The 10,993-nt window shown below is 44.6% G+C and overlaps 1 long non-coding RNA gene across 1 annotated transcript; it reads right to left on the bottom strand.

Annotated features, from left to right (window-relative positions):
* Window positions 1-69: 69 nt before the first annotated feature.
* LOC147701345 (uncharacterized) lies at window positions 70-6,823 on the bottom strand. Its single transcript, XR_015297173.1, has 3 exons — window positions 6,725-6,823; window positions 6,318-6,461; window positions 70-642 (listed from the first exon to the last, which is right to left on the bottom strand). It is a non-coding gene; the product is annotated as an uncharacterized LOC147701345 (long non-coding RNA).
* Between the last annotated feature and the right edge of the window lie 4,170 nt (window positions 6,824-10,993).

Raw genomic sequence — 10,993 nt, 5'->3', positions numbered from 1 at the left:
GGATCAGCATAGTGTGCCTACCGGGTGCAAGTCGCCCCCCCCTTTCACCCATAAAAGACATGAAGCAGGTTGTTGTCGTTCACCGCGTAGTCTTTTATTAAATCTTTAAGCAGTGTCATTTCTTTAATGCTTTATTCATCTTGATTAAGGTAGATCTTTAGATCTTTAAATGCTCCACTTATCCACATCACGGAATTCATTATAAATCTCAAAGTTATGAATTGTCATTATATTTGCAACCCACTTTCCAAGGGGCCTTCTTCTTTACCTTCAGGCTGTGCCAGCAGGCCCCAACCAAGATAGCCTGCTCTCCTTAAGTTGACCGCCCTCCGGTCAACAGAGCCGCAGGTAAATCAAATCTGCCACCACTTGTGACAACCATACCGGGGTATACCCCCTCCAATGATTATAAATTTACGCACCGGCCTCTTGGGGTAGGGCAGGAACAGCCAGGACCACCAGCAGGTCAGTCCCCGCTCCCGCCAGCCCAGAGCCCATCAATGAATGCTTGCCCTTTCCATGGGCAGCCAATCCATACCAAAGGAAGTCCACACCCTTTTCTTGGCTGGGACCCCGCCATTCTCCTCCTTGTTGCAGGGATGGGTGGGTGGGTAATTCTTCGCTGGTCTGCTGCCGCCGGAGCTGTTGGAAGAGGACAAAGAGGGTTAGTTCCGCCTCCCCCGAGGCTTTTGTACCCTCGGGGGAGGGTAGGTCGACCCTACCTCCTCAGATGACGTGTCTCCCTCCCCTATCCTATTACCTCAAGGCTGTCTCTGCCGGCTCCTGCCCCCTGGTCCCACTAAGAGCGCCACGCCCCTAGGTGCGGGTGGCGCTGTTCATAGTGTGCCTACCGGGTGCAAGTCGCCCCCCCCTTTCACCCATAAAAGACATGAAGCAGGTTGTTGTCGTTCACCGCGTAGTCTTTTATTAAATCTTTAAGCAGTGTCATTTCTTTAATGCTTTATTCATCTTGATTAAGGTAGATCTTTAGATCTTTAAATGCTCCACTTATCCACATCACGGAATTCATTATAAATCTCAAAGTTATGAATTGTCATTATATTTGCAACCCACTTTCCAAGGGGCCTTCTTCTTTACCTTCAGGCTGTGCCAGCAGGCCCCAACCAAGATAGCCTGCTCTCCTTAAGTTGACCGCCCTCCGGTCAACAGAGCCGCAGGTAAATCAAATCTGCCACCACTTGTGACAACCATACCGGGGTATACCCCCTCCAATGATTATAAATTTACGCACCGGCCTCTTGGGGTAGGGCAGGAACAGCCAGGACCACCAGCAGGTCAGTCCCCGCTCCCGCCAGCCCAGAGCCCATCAATGAATGCTTGCCCTTTCCATGGGCAGCCAATCCATACCAAAGGAAGTCCACACCCTTTTCTTGGCTGGGACCCCGCCACAGGGCGAGTAGCTTACTGGCGGGCTCGCCCTCCCCCCGCCCTACCCGCCTCAGTTTCTGGGAGCCACTTCACACCACTCCCTGTTCATGTATGAAATCACGGCTGATGGCACGCCGGGGCCTCCCTTCGATAACGTCGAAGGTGGACAGTTAATAAAGTAACTTCAGGCTGGCTGCAACTTCTTGCAGTGACATGCCTTCCTTGCCAAGCTACTTGGCAGTACTGATCTTCCGATATAGACATAGATGATTGCAAACTTGGTCCACCTCCAGGAATTCCATGTTCTGGGAGGTAACTTTAATCCCTAGTCGAATATGATGCCCAAGGAAAGATGATGCTGGGAATGAATAATGTGACGCATAACCCGCGGCTGCGGAGCCTAATCTTGGCCAATGGGGTATTGCAGTAACTGCAACATCTGCCCCTTAGTAACTGCGGGTGATCATCATAAAGGACCTCATATCTTATTAAGACTAAGGTAAGGGAAATAACTGTGCTATGCAGAGCAGAGTTTTTTTTTTTTGTTTTTGAAATTTGTGTGAACTCTGCAAACTAAGTGAACGGAGCGAAGTTCACCACCCAGGTCTACTTTAAGATGCATTCCCTTATCATCTTTTTTTTGTATCCAGAGGAGTCAACTTTAATACCTTTCATATAGACTTCTACATCTAAGTATAGAATTCATGCAATAAATGCATGCTGTAATAAGATTTTTATCAAGTTAGGCTCGTTTGTTTAAGCCGAAGGTGCCAACATTCTACCATGTTCGGCTTTTCCGATGAACTGGGATGGAAGCTAATACGTATTTCCGATTAATCCAGGCCTTTCGTCCATGACTTTTTGTGTATTTATGTAGATTAAACGCTATCCCGTACGCCGGAGCAAAGAAGTATGCGTAAGGACCCCCGCAGGAGTAGCTCAGTGATGTTACACCCGACGCAAATCCCTTTCACTAAAAAGATTTGCTTTACATGGTTTAACCTACCTTTATTGTGCATGCAATCACTGGTTACTAAGGACCCTAATGAGTGACGCCTATAAGCCCATTGCATGTATGTCCATTTTCTTGTTCAAAAGGAGGAAATGCAACACCTTTACTGCATATTAAATGTACTCATGGCGTCAAGCTTTCAAGGCATACCTTGTTACGGATGCCTGATCTAACAGGTTATGAAAATATTGTAAAATTATCACGCCACTGGCGAAGACCCGGTGCCTGGCCAGTAAAGCAATTGTTTACCGATGTATTGTGAACGGGATAGCTATGGGCTTATGGGTACTTAATGCGGCAATGCACATTTCCCGCTTATAACCCACCCATAATAACGGCATTTAATAACATTGTTTGAAATATTAAGAGAAGGTCTAGAGTAATGTTTCCCAAGCATTATTTGTTAATGGAAGCCGTCTGAAATGTGAGTCCCTCCGGCAGAGCCAATAGTGCAGAAGCATCAGGTCACAATATGCAACATAATTTGATTTGCTGAGGAAAATTGCAGGCCTATTCTATACCTTGCCTCCAAAGTAATTCTGACTGTTCCGCGCCGAGCTACCTTAGGGCAAATGCAGGTTAATTTGTAGTTACCTGCCTTTAACTGACTAGGGTTGTGGATGCTGCTTAACTAGGGCATAGATCCCAGACAAGGAAGCCCAGTACTCCATTGTCTTCCTTAATTTGTAAACTCTTTAATATATTGAGTACCACTTAAGAAACATCGCGTATCCAAATACTTACACATAAATACGTAATCATCCTATTGTAGTGCCCGTACTCCCAGTGAGCAGAGTCGTAGGTCGAATAATCAATAACTGCCACCACCTGTGGCCTCCACGGCTACCCAGGTATGGGTAAGGAGTCCCGGACCACCAGCAGGTCAGCCCCAAATCTCCCGCCATCCCGGAGCCCTGATGACTTTTCATAAGCTAGGCGTATACTGCCTGGGTGAAGTTATGTTGATGCAAACATTACATGCCTTTTGACCATACTCAGGCATAAAACTCCTGCTTCTGAATTCGAAATTCTATTCTTTTGCCTCTATTACCAAAGAAATTAATTGTTTCCATTTCAACATGCTGGCATATATGAAATATTGCATTCTGGCGCCTGACAGGAAGCCATAAGCCATGATTCCTTTGCAAACTCCACCCACGAATACCACCCTTACTCTGAACATTTATGCATTTTGGGCAATCGGTTTCACATATGTCTCCTTTTTCCAGAAACTACTCACGCCGTTAACTCAAAAAAGGGGAACTGAAAAGACTGTAGAGCAGTCTCTATTTCTCCAGTAGCTCTTTAAAAGCAGTTCTTTAGGGAACAGTTGCTCGACAGGGAGATTGGCAATTGTCTTCAAACTGTGTTTAATAGCAAATACAACCCTTTATTATGCCACCCTTTCATGTATTATGTTCCAAACAGGGCAATAGATGCCCATGTCTGTCATGTCCCTGCTACCTTTTGTCTTAGAATCTTGAAAGTAGGACCACAAGCGTAAGAAGGCAGGACCACCAATGTAAGAGGTTTTTAATTCATGCTTACTTTCTGTAGTTTCTGCTCTGCCATTGCGCAAATGTCCCAACAAGGTGAAAGAAGAGGAACATCATATGTAGGAATGGCGAAAATAGCAATGCAATGGCGGCCGAATATGCGGCAGAGTTAACTAAATTACGTACCAATAAACGCACATTATGCAGGGTACTGTGGCATATTTCGTGGAAGAATTACGTAACCCTTCTGCCCTTTTCAAGACCCACATATTCTGTCTGGCCTAATGTTTAACCCCATTAGCAGGAGCACCACCTGTCCTCGCTCAGAATTTAAACATGCATGCCCTGTATACGGCCAGTTCCACCAGTCAAAACATCATCAGAAGATTTTGTACAAAACATGATCGAGTTAGTGAACATCTCGGTCAGAATATCAATTTTAAATGTTTAGCTTTTTTAACTTCATATCGTAGTACCTTGACGATTTATCACCTCAAGCCCGACAGCATTTTCAAAAAATGAAAGGGGGTTCTTTCGGGATAAAATTAAAACCAAGACGAACTTCGATGGTTTTTTGTGCTGAACAAGATACCCGGCAATTAAACCACATACGACACATGAATCGCTAAGCTGTCTCGTGGGGTTATCGCTTAAATAAGTTCTGGAGGTAACTTCGTGGGTTAGAATTTCGAATCCCAGTGAGGCCAACTCGGGGGTTCATCCTTATGAGGTCAGTACGATCGATACCACTGGTACATGAGCCTCTATAGCCTCTCAGTGATAGTCAAAACACGATATCAAGAAACGCCATAGACACCATGTGAAAACAAAACATCAATTCATTCCGGCAAGCTGCCTAGAATACATCTCCAAAATAAATTAACATACACTACTCTGGTGTGTCACGTGGTATTATGCTGCTCCAGTGCCCAACCCAGATAGAGCTCGCCGAGCCCCCGCCCGGTCAGTGCTACCAGAACCACCTCCTGGCTGGCAGATGAGATATTGTACACCAATAATAATCCAACACCCAAGCAGACTGTCACACACTGTGTGATCAGTGTGCCAGAGAATACTGCGTTTCGTGCTTTGCTTAATGAGCGTTAATAGCGGCGCTGCATCTCTGTTTGCCAGCCAACTTCAGGAGCAGCTATAAGTGCGTGACTTCGCATTTTTGGAGGGGTGATGTGGACACCCACACCGAATGAGTTAATCTAAACGTTGGTGCGTGGTACTTGGCAGGGTTGTGCGGATGGGGTGTTTAAAAGAAATCGAACCCGGTGCTGGACTGATCTGTGTTGAGGAAGCTATTTCAAAATGTATTCAGCCTGATCCACTCTCGCTTGCTGCCTGCTGTCGGTTCTGCCCTCTTTGTTATAGCCAGCCAGGGACTGCCTTCTCAGGTCATGTTGGCAGGCTTAGACAGGAACTCAGGCCCGCCTCTCATGGAACGGATCCCATGTCTTGGTGCAGTCAGCGGTAGCATCATACAGTTTACTCTTCTCATGACACTGCCTGCAGCACTAGACCCTGGGTGATGGCACGTGCAACGCAGGACGATGGAGCAGTTGAAATAATGTAACCGTTGCAATTTCTTTAAACTACACAACTGCGGGCACAGTCTTAGATCTCCTACGCTCACCTTGCACAGGCTGCTAAGAAGCAAACCATCACCAATGTGGCTCCATCGGCCGCAGCGCCTTGTCTCACACAGGAGCTATAGCTCACTCTTAATGCCTGCCCTAGCATTTAGCCCAGTGATGCAGACACCAGGACTAAAATGGATTATTCCAACTGTCAATGCGAGGCACTTGGCAGGGAAGATGATAATATGAGAATTCCTACTTTGCATGATATTATTGCTTAATTCTGCCGGATGTTTCGTTTTTATATGAACTTGCTGAGTTTCGAAACTGGACTTGGTAGCCTTATTAATCAGGCGGCATGTGTAGGAGGGAAAAGGGGTTGCGTATTGAATTTTGTACATCTAGTGCCCAACTCCTTATATCTGACTGTAAATAATATCTCGGCATAGAAAATAGCACTCTTGTGATGGCAATTACGACACGTGATATTACACCAAATTAGACAAGGATCTGAAGCTTTTATCACATAAAACATTTACTGGCAGTGTACAAAATGATAAATGAAGAAAATAACTGGAGCACTAACCACTCGAATCAGCTACCCTACTACAATAGCTGCTGGGCGTGCCCTGCCACAGTGATATTACGAAGTCAAAATTATTATTATTTTTTTTTTTATAAAGGGAACTGAGATAAAAGAACAATATTCACTGATAGGGGCACATATTCAGTGTTCTAAATATAGCCTACAAGCATCCGCACGGTCGTGTCACATGTTTGAGAATGTCCGTGCGTTTCAAACCAGGCCATAAATGGCCGCTTACCAGTACATACCCATAGAGCCCTGACCACGAGGCTTCCACCATTGCGAGCCACGCACTGGATTTCATCCTCGTTCGCTGCTTACTTTACCGGGCTATTCTCCTGCTTCAAGCCTGGAAATTCTCCACGGCTGCATCCCCTCCGCTGCGCTTTTCCCTCGATGAAAAGCAAATAGAAAATTGTTTATGTTATTAATCTCGCTCTCGTGCAACAATTTACAGCATTGCCTACAAGACAAACAATTGACTGAGGCAAATTAAACATGATTTGGAAAAGGGGCATTTTTATTGGCATCTTTGTGAACAGTAACATCCCGTTCTAAAAGTAACCGCGATGCCGAGGTACATGAAATACGAACTCCTGAAAAGCTAGTCTAACGCAGATTGAGTAATCAGCGACCCAGACATCTAATAACTCACCTTAAATAACTACGCTGTGAGGCCCTCTCCTTTCCTCCGCGTGCAGCCCCCAGCTAGCGCTGTAATTCTTCGCTGGTCTGCTGCCGCCGGAGCTGTTGGAAGAGGACAAAGAGGGTTAGTTCCGCCTCCCCCGAGGCTTTTGTACCCTCGGGGGAGGGTAGGTCGACCCTACCTCCTCAGATGACGTGTCTCCCTCCCCTATCCTATTACCTCAAGGCTGTCTCTGCCGGCTCCTGCCCCCTGGTCCCACTAAGAGCGCCACGCCCCTAGGTGCGGGTGGCGCTGTTCAGTGGACGCGTACAGGGACATCCTCTGGCAGAGCACCTCATTCTGGGAACAGTGCTTAAACGTTTCCACGGTAAATCATAGAAAATCATGGCCTGAAAGTTATTCTAAGGCTATTGTTTAAGTCTCTGGGGGCAAAAGAAAGGCTTGTTCGTTAGAGAGACTTTCTGAAAAGTCACTGAAGGCCAACGCAAGCCCTTAGTAATCAAATTTCGAAATTTACCAATAATCTCACTGCAGTCTGTTTCGGCTGCTTGCAGCCACTCAAAACAGCACATGATTGATGGCTAGAAACCCTCTAACTAATCTAAACATTTCCAGAATAATTATTCCTTTCCACATTTTTGTTGGACTTTGACACTGAAGACAGGACCCTCAATGTGCAAAATACTTTTGACACTGTCCTAAAGTGGACAGTCAAGCTGCACAATGCAGAGAGAACCGATGACATTCGAGGGGTCAGAAAGTATGACTGTTACTGTGTGACTCTGTGATGCACCATGCATTGGGTGCCGAATATCACACATTAACCACTATTACATTGTAGAATATTTGTTTTGATGAAACTAGGGCACATTCTTGTAAGAGAGCATTTTGATTATGATCCTTGTGCCAAAACTAGACAGTGCTGATGGTAAACCATTGTTAACAAGTAAAATTGTTACCTTCTGCAATGACGTAATTCTACTATCATTTGCAAAGTCCATTACTAATGAAGTGTTCAGTGCAGTCTGACTCTCTCAAGATGAGGCCAATTTTCTTACCTCTAACGAAAGTTATTATACATCTGGAGAGCATGACTGACTATCACACTACTGCCCATGTACCCTTCTTGGACAAGGGTATCAAAAAGGAAGATCATTTGCATGAATTCCCCAGTATTCAACCTCATCAACAACACTATAAACACCCCTGGCAGTGCTGACCCACATCTCCATGCCCTCCACATCCGCCATTCGATTCTCAACGCCGTCTCATCTCACGTGTGCTTTGATGGGACTTTTGTCAATGCCTTGCCTCCGTTCTATCCAATAAAGGCAACATGTCCAAATGAAAGCCTCACGATTTCCTTAAAACCCCACACCATGCAGTATAACTTAAGGAGACTCAGATAGCATGTCACCAAGACATGCATCTCACAATATTGAACAGAGTCCTTCAGAAATGAAAAGCCTAGGAACAATTAGTTGAGTTACACACAATGTAAGAAATTGCATTATTGATTGAAGGTGGTGGGTATCCACTTAAAAACATTCACTGTCAGGGAGAACCACTGAAGTCGCTAAAAAAATCTGTGCTTACTCTGTAGTTTTGCACAGAGCACTCCGGCTTAACTTCAGGGCCTTTTAATAGGAATGTGCAAGTAGATTACACGTGGCAATTAGGCATAGTTAATTCTACCATGTAATCAAACACTGGTCTTCAAACCTGTTAATGCTGTGGCCCCCTTTAAAAAAAAAGTCCTCGGGCCTCCACCCCAATTTATTCACAATTATTCTACAAAATTGGCCATGTTTCAAAATGTCTAAGCATGTTTAAAAATTGCAGTTAACCACTGTTGCCCCTTTTTACACATAGTGCCAGTCAGGGTATAAATGACAATAGTTGTTAGTGATGGCCCATTACAAGATGCCTTACTGCTGCTCATGTTTTTAACACCTAAAACAAAGCACGATGTGTCTCTTGGCCAGAGACTGGTGACCCCTCCCGAGATCACTTAAGGTCTCCCCACAGGGGGCCCGCTCCACAGTTTGAAGACCTCTATTTTAAATAGAGAGCATAAGCACTTTAGCACAGGTAGCCAGGGGTAAAGTGAGCAGACTCACATTGCCAACAAAATAAGGAATTCAGTAGAAGCAAAGTATCAAAGTCACAAGGTTTGGGGTAATACCACACCAAAGGTATCAGGTCATCCATCCACTGAAGATGATCTGACATTCAGAAAAGTTTCTACGTTTGAATAGAGAGGGTTTCATCAGGATCGATGCCAAGCAGCATCTGATTGACGTTGAAGCATACCTTGGTAAGGGCTACAGCTTTGCCCGGCCACTAGTAGCTTTCTTGCATTTGTCAAAGACCACACTGGGCTCCTACTCTTTAGCAGCCCCCATCATTGAACATCACTTCAGATCCAGCGTGCAGCTTGACCAGCCAATGACTCCTCAATGACCACTTTTTACATAAAAGTTTTTAAGCTGGAAGTTAAACTTTCCACCAGAATGAACAGGGTCACTTTATCCAACCCACCATCCATCATTGTTTGCCTTAATATTTGATTTGACCAGATCTAGCACGACCAGATACTCCCAGTTGACTCTAAGTGTTTTTCAAAGCATACAACAAAGTGATGGATGAATTATTGAATTAATCTGGGCCACTGGTAATCCCCCCGGCCACATCTTTAATTTGTACACCATGCCACCTAAGTATGTAACCTGCCAAATGCAAATAAATCTAGACCCTACCCTAAATGGAACAGTCCAGCCTGAAGTGCCAGGCCAGGTCCTCCTTGAACCGGAACACAAGCAACCCGGTGTCAAATTGTGATGGCATGGTGTGCAACATTAATGGACTGGAATGTGGCCTGAGTAATTGTCAAAAGCCAAAATCAATTCCTTCATGCCATCCATCACTTCAGGCTTTGTGCAGGTGGCTGCTATTTTTAATTCAAAGGTAAAGCAATTGTATCTCCTGTGTTACTGATTGGAATTTGTTGGTTTTGTTGTAGTCTTGTTTATTAAAATGTATTTAATTTTTCTAAATTGTTTTGGGATTTTTCTTATGTCATGTTTTACTTTATTACATTGCCTCTAAGAGTAAGAAGAGGGAAGGCCAGATACCCCTTCTCCAAAGGGCTGACAATCAGGTTTTGCTGCTGCAGAGAGTGGCTGCTCCCGCAAAGATAGGCCGATGTACCTCGGGCAGATAGGCAAGTAGGTTGGTCCCGGTATCTCCTCGGATCTCACAGCAATTTTTAATCCCTAGTTTTGATTTTTGCTATCTAGACACTTAAAAAAAAAAAGATGTCAGCAACCCTACATTGGGGACAATACAAATGTATTATGATCTACAACCATCATTTTCATAAGCTAATATTCGAACGTAGTTGACATACTCATTTGTGATAGTCAATATATTATTACACACAATTCCATTATTACAAAAACAAACTAAGAAAACAAGTTAGCGTCAGCACCTTGGATTCCCAGCCCAATGACGGGATAATGTTACTAATAATAATATAATGTAATAGTAATTGCCCTCATTCGAGTTTGAGTGCCACTCTGTTATCTGTACTCACAGTAGCTGCCTGTGTATGCAGGTATGTCTCTAGTGGAGCCCAGATATCTTTCAGTAGTGATTGAACAGGCATGAGTTCCCAATACTGTGTAACCTGCTCCTGACAATAGGCAGCATCTCTAAGCCAGTAAGACACGAGCAGCAGTGCGCACCTACCCCACGTCATTGACACCCTACGCTTGGCTAATGGCAGAAGGACCATTGTTAGAAATGGGGGTCTCTGGTTGGCAGAAGTAGGTACCTTTGTCCAAATAGGAACCCTTGCTTGTAGTCACAGTATTTTTCCGACACACAATTTAAAAACCATCTTTACTAAAAGATGTGTTATTAAATCCTGAGGTCAGGGATTCCAAACTCCATTTTTCTATCTTCTCCCTATAGGAAGATATGCTTGTAAAATGTTATACCCCATTCGCTCCTTCGGGACAAGATAGCCTTTCAATAGTGAAAAACGAAATTGGCATTATTTCACTATGAGGACATGTTACACACACCAGTACATGTCCTCCTCACCCTGCCCAGGGGAGTATCTTGGGCCTAAAATAGGGGTGCCCTATATGTAAGAAAAAGGAAGGTTAGGATTTGGCAAGTGGGTGCACTTGCCAAGTCGACATGGTGGTTAACAAACTGCTCACAAGTACCGCAGTGGCAGGCCTGAGAAATATTTTTTGGGCGACTCATGTG

This window comes from Lissotriton vulgaris, chromosome 7, assembly GCF_964263255.1.
Source record: "Lissotriton vulgaris chromosome 7, aLisVul1.2, whole genome shotgun sequence".
NCBI classification, from domain to species: domain Eukaryota; kingdom Metazoa; phylum Chordata; class Amphibia; order Caudata; family Salamandridae; genus Lissotriton; species Lissotriton vulgaris.
Note: the sequence above shows the minus strand (reverse complement) of the source record. Positions and strands in the feature narration are given on the sequence as shown.